Raw genomic sequence first — 6,388 nt, 5'->3', positions numbered from 1 at the left:
GCGCCACCTTCAGGGAGAGGGCACAGGGGAGGGGCAAGGAGAGCCTGAGGGATGGGCAGGCTGAGTTTCCTCAAAGCCTCAGTCACTGGTCTCGAAAGCCGGGCCTGACCTTGGATTCTGGTGTCAAGGCTCCTTGTTTGGGGCCCTCACCTTCCCAGCTAGAGAATCTGCGGGGACCCCGGGAGCCGTCTCTGAGAGGATGCCAGCTGGCCGGAGTGGCCCGCAGAGTAACTCCGGACAGGATGGCAGCCAAGCCGGGTGCAGGGGAGCCAAGCCCCCTGGGGACTCAGGGGTGTCACGTGTTGTGTGGGCCCTGCGAATCCAAGCCTTCCCCAAGTGCTGAGCACGACTTTGTCTCCCTGACCTGGAGTTCATGGTAAAAGCGAGCAGGACCCTGTGGGGCTCCTGGGCACAAAAGCCTTTCTGAGTCCCCCATTTCTTGTTTGTAGGGAATAGACTTCGGCCTCCATGACCTTCCCTGAGTTCCAAAGGGCAGATTCAAACAGTTGCTAATCAGGGAAGGGAGGGGATGCAGAGACAAGGGAGGGGACCACCTGAGGTCCCTCCCACCCACCTGCCAGCCCCCTCTGCCCCTCAGGCTCCAGTGTGCCACAGGTCTGCAGGACTCAGCGGGCGAGGCTGGGGGGAAAGGTGTGGGGGCCCCATTTCCAGGAGTGCAGGGCACCTTTCACGGGAGGGTGCCTGGCAGTCCACCTTTCCGGGGGCCACAAGGAGTCCCCTCTGCCTTCCTGAATGCCCAGCACCCAGGTGAGGGCCAGGCCCCATCCTCAGGTTTAGCAGAACCGCTGCTACCGCATCGAGAGGTGAGGAAGGCAGAGGTGCTGCCCTGCGTTGACCCCACCGGTAACGACCGGCTGCTTTTAATCCCCATGTGTGACTCCAAAGCCCCTTCTCTGCTCTGTTGGGGGCAGCAGCGGAGCCAGGGCCCCGGGGCGCGGGAGACCCCCAGCCACTCTCCCCGCTGTGGGCTCCCTCTGCCTGTGCCCTCGGCCCACCAGGCTCGGGCAGCGTGACGTGGTGGCAGGCAGGCCCACCCACCCTGTCCTGCCCGGTCCCAGCCTCCACTGCCCGCTCTGCGCGCTGTGGGCCACAGGGCTGCGCAGCTGTATCCCGGCCGCTGGCCTCTCCGCTCCCCTTGTTGGCACCTGGAGGCGCCAGCTCTCCGCCTGCTGTGTGAATAGCGTTGCTGGGACCGTCGTGGTACCAGCTGCTTCTTCCCCCTCCTGATCACATTATTTCCCTCTCCCTGACACGTTCTCTTACGCACCAGGAGCTGGCAGGACGCCTCCCGGGAGAAGCTGGCAGGCGCCCAAGCTGCCGAGCTGCGGCCTCTTGCCATGGATGAGCCCGTCCTGGGAGCGAGGGCTGCCACCAGCGTGTGCAGCGTGCGTGCCCGGCACTTTAAATGCTCATGACCTCACCGAGGCGAGGACCAGCATCCCCATTTCAAAGATGCAGAAACTGAGGCTGAGAGTTTCAACAACCACGTGGAGGTGGTAGGACGGAGTCGAATTTGACCCAAGTTGGTCTGACTGGAGGTCAGCGCTCCACACCAGGACCCCTTCTGCACATACGGTGTCCTCGTGTCCTCCCCCGGTTGTCCACTCCATTTCCCTTGTCTGTCCGCACCTCCCCGTTCCCACCTGCTGTACTGTCCCCCAGGAAGTGCAGTGGCCACGCCAGCCCGTGCCTCCCCCAGACCCGCCTCACAGACATGGGGTCCACAGGCCCTTGTGGAGCAGAGCTCCGGCTGGGCCACCTGGGGTACTTGCCAGCTCCCCTGGTGCGTGTGTGCTACCCAGAGGCAGGCCACGTCTGGAAGGTCATCCCTCCCCGTCCAATGCCTTTGCCTCCACAGGCCTCAGCTAGAGCTAGATGGACAGGTGGACGGATGGACAGATGGATAGGTGGCTGGTAGATGTGCAGTAGGATGTGTCACGGAAGCCTTGGGCAGCACTAAGAGTGTATGCAAGGCAACATCTGGGGGAGGGAGAGACCTGCGTCCATGCCCGGATTGCATATCAGCAGGATAGAGGGCCGCTCTGTGATAGGATCTCATCTCTGGAAGGACAGCGAACCCAGGCGCCTAGTTGCCAGGCCCTTATCTTGTACCCGTGGCAGACATGACTAATCGAGCAGGGCTCCTTCTCCCACTGAGCCTGGCTCCTGGCCCACCCTGTGCAGCCAAGATCAGCTGATTGCAGTTGGCACAGGAGACTGGCCTGGCCATCCCAGCCGTGTTATTGTTAAAACAGTGACTGAAGCCCAAATCTGCCAGCATCCCAGCCTGTGGGTACCAACAGAGCACCTGGAGGAGAGCAGCTCAGACTCATTCTCTGCTGGCCCTTCCCCACCTGGCCGGCATCACTCACAGGGCACTCAGAGCCAGCTGGCCCCAGGGAGCTCTGTGCTCCGCCCCAAAGGCTCCAGGCCCTGAGCGGAGGCCCAGCCCTACCCAGTCACTGCTCTCCGGGCACTAGGTAGAGGTGCTCAAACCCCTGGGCCTCGGCAATCCCAGGTTCCAGGGACCCACGTCCAGTGATTTGTTGCCAGTGGGTCTTGGTTGGGGACGGGTTGGAAACCTCCATCTTTCACAAGCAGGTGCAGGGCTCTGGGACCCCTCCCCATCAAAGCACAGCCTGGACAGTCCCTCCCCGCCACCCCACCGTGGGACAGCTTTTCCCTAAGAGAGGTGCAGCCTGCCCTCGGGCCTCCAGACACCTCCAGCCTGGGCTCGGGCATCCCTGCCCTAACAGTCACAGCTGTAGGGTCCTTCCCTCCTGCATTTCTCAAGGGGTGTCCGCTGGGGAGGGCATCTCCCATTTCTGTCCCTCTGCTGCTACTCAGCGGGGCCTGGCCCGTCCTCGTCAGGTCCTCCCTCCCGCTGCCATGCCCAGCTCCGGGCCTGCCTGACCAGGCTGCAGCCCCCCTTGGTCTGGGTGGTCTCCCTGGGCCCTCAGTCGTCGGGTCTCATCAGCTCTCCTTGGGCCCCAGCGTCCGTCCCCCGTCCCCAAACGGCTCTGCCAGCGAAGGGCTCGGACTCCCTGTGAACCCACGGTCACGGACCCCTCTGTGCGCCCTCGGAGCCTGAGTGAATGGCTCTAAGCCTCCCACTCGGGTCTGAATCCCGGCTCTGTCCCTTGGAGCTGTGTGACTTTGGAAGTTACTCAGCCTCTCTGGGCCTCATTTTCTTTCCCTGTGAAATGCGGTTATGCGCCTGCCCCCGGGGCGTGGGGGGAATCACAGGGGAAGAACAGAAAACAGGCCCTTTATGGTGCTCCTTTGCCCTTGACGTGGGCACAGTGCTTTCTGAGGAGCGAGGGTGTGAGATCGTGTAAGGAGACAGCGTGTAAGGAGACAGCGTGTGCAGTGCAGGTCCCCACGCCTGGCACAGCGGAGCTGCCATTAAGGGTGGTACCGTCTCCCCGACAGACAGTCCCTGCTGTCCACGACGGGAAGACAGCGGCCAGCGGGCTGCGGGGCCAGGACACACGCCAACGACGTCCGCACAGACAGACACCTTCTGTGCTTGGAGCCGTCGCCGCGCCACCTCCCAGGTCGGGCCCACCCGCCAGCCGCTGCGGCTGCCCGCACGCCGGGCTCCCGGCCACACACAGCCCATGCTTCCCCCGTGAAAGTCAACAGACCCGTTTTAGCAAATGTGGAAGCCACAGAAAAACAGAAAGGCATAAACAGACTCCCCGGAGGCCCCTCCCCACCCCGGCCTCCAGTGGTCGGGCTACCTTGTGGATTATTCCTGCCCGGTTCTCTTCCACTCACATCATAATAAGAGCCCTGAGCCTCTCCTTTGCACCGGGCGCTATATCCAGGGCCTCTGTGCTCATCACGCCTACAGCCCAGGTCCCCTCAGCATGCTCAGTTCTCAGATGGGGAAACTGAGGCATCAGGCGGCACAACGGCCCTGAGGGTACCTGCGGAGCCGAGGCCCCCAGCCAGGCTCCTGGCCACCACGGGACTGAACGACGAGTGTATACAAAGAGGAGAGTGAGGGAAACGTCCAGATCTTCCCAGAGGTTTGTGGTGCTGGTGGCAAGACCCTGTCGGGCATGGCAGGCTGGAGCATCTCGGGGTCGGGTGGCACGGTGACACCGGGGTCCTTTCTGGAGGCGGCTGGGCATCTCCTGGGCCCGGGAGGCTACAGCTGGAGCTCTCGCCACCGACCTCCTCGCCGGAGGCCAGGTGGGCTTGGCTGCTGGGGGACCCTGCCTGTCCCCCGGATTTCTTCTTTCCGACACAGTGGCTGCATCCAGCCAGGGCAGAGGCAGCGGCAGTGCCTTGGCTCCGAGGAGCTCCCACATCAATCAGCCCCCGGGGCGGCAGCTCGCAGCACACTCACCGTCCTCGCCCGCTCGCCTTGCCGCCACCTTGCCCGCCTGCCCTCTCCCCTGGGCCTGCCTTCCAGCTCCATTAGCTGGTCTGCAGACGGACGGGGCTGTCTTCCAGGTGAACATTCCTTAGAAAAATGACTTCATTATCACCTCAGCAGCTTGGAGTTGGGGGAGGGATGTGTGTGGCCGAGAGGGGGCAGGCGGTGTGGACATGGATGCTGTCACTCCTGCAGCAGCTGGGCCCTGGGTGGCAGGAAAGCCTGGAGCCCACGCACACGGGGACCCCCACCGGGGTAGGCCTGACGGAGACAGATCTGTGGGCCCAGGGGCTGGAGGGAAATATTACATTATGATAACAAATCACTCCGCTGATTGGAACTTAATTATGTTGCTTTTATCTTGGTGACAGTCATGCACCTGGGCTCAAGGCGGGCCTGGGGGGGCGTGCCCAGCCCCCGGAATTAATGTAGCCAAGCCCTCCCCCACCCCAGAGGAAGCCACAGCTGTCCCCTCCCCCTCTGCCAGGCGGGCCAGACAAAGGGGGTTTCTCGTGTCTGAGAATCAGAGTCACCAGGATCTTGGCGTGGGGCCGGGGCCGGGGGTGGGGCAGGGTGGGTCAGGGTGATCAAGGGTCTGCCCGGTGTTGCCCAAGCAAACCCAGGAGGGCAAACTGGCTTCAGCCAGGCTCTGGGGCAGAGAGGCCATGCCAGAGCCTGACCCCCGAAGTAGGCAACTGAATCGCCGTAACTCGGCCGCCACTGACCACAGCCTGGCCCTGGGATGCAGGGTGTCGTATTCCAGGAGCCAGAGGGCGGCCGGTCTTCGGGCAGGGAGGGGCGCTCAGATGGCTTCTCCGCGGCCCGGAACGGGGCGGCGCTGAGCCGGCTGTGCAGAGCGGGCAGCTGGGCCTCCCGTGAGTACCAGCCGACACGGGACAAGTTCCGTTCAGAGAGCGAAATCCTACCATTAATCACCTTTCTGAGGGCAAACATAGCCTGTGGGTTTTTCTGGAATGGCTTTGATTTGAGAAATTTTGTCCCAGGAGCTACCACAATCCCGGTACTCCGGAGTTTCCGCTGAAGCCCCGGGGCTCCTCTTCCTAGCCCAGGGCGAATTCGGGTCCTGGGATGTGAGAGAGCAGAGCGGCCTCGCCTGGGTCCTTGGTGAATGGCTTTCCTGGGCCTTGGGCTCCTCATCTGGAGTGTGGGGTGAGGCTGGGGTGCGCCGGGGCGGGGATGAGCCACGTGGAGCTCTCACCCTGACTGGGTGACCGTCCTCCAGCGGACCCTTCCACGGTCCATTGACTGGCCCCAGGGTACAAACGTGGAAATGGGGGCACGGGGATGCGACACCACAAGGCCACACAGCTGCTGGGCGGCAGAGGCAGGGTTCGAGTCAGGCAGGCGGGCTCCGATGTCTGCTCTAGAGGGCGGCTCTCCTGTCCAGGCATATGCCGTTCATACTGTTATCAGTTATGTGACGATGGTTCATTCAACAAACAGTACGTATTCTCTACACTTGGCAAGACACGGGGCAAATTGGAGGGGGTATTTGGGTTGGAGAGTATGGTCCCCACGCCATTCCCTAATGGTTGCAGCATGACTCAGACCCCGGGGGGCTCTCCTGACCCTCTCTGGGCCCCACGGGGTGGGGCTGCTCTGGGAGCTCCTTTGCCCTCATTACATAAGCTGGGGCTTGGGGGACCATCGCCACCCGGAGAGGGGGGCTGTCTAGGGTCCTGGGCTGGAGGCCCGAGGGGCTGTCCTGGCACCGCCTCTCCCAGCTGCGAGTGATGGGGTCTGGGTTGGACCCCCTCATTCACCTTCGCCCGAAGGCTGCTGGGCGTGCTGCACCGGTCTGCCTTCTGATGGAAGCGCCAGGGGTGACCCCGGCAGAATGAGCGCCGTTTCACTGACTGGCTGCTGGCCTCTGAGTCATCGCACGGACAGGAGCCGAGCACGTCTGGTCACTGCTTTGGGGACGGGGAGGGGGCGGGGCGGGCCCTGCCTGCTCAGTTC

This window comes from Neophocaena asiaeorientalis, unplaced genomic scaffold, assembly GCF_003031525.2.
Source record: "Neophocaena asiaeorientalis asiaeorientalis breed wild unplaced genomic scaffold, Neophocaena_asiaeorientalis_V1.1 scaffold78, whole genome shotgun sequence".
NCBI classification, from domain to species: domain Eukaryota; kingdom Metazoa; phylum Chordata; class Mammalia; order Artiodactyla; family Phocoenidae; genus Neophocaena; species Neophocaena asiaeorientalis.
Note: the sequence above shows the minus strand (reverse complement) of the source record.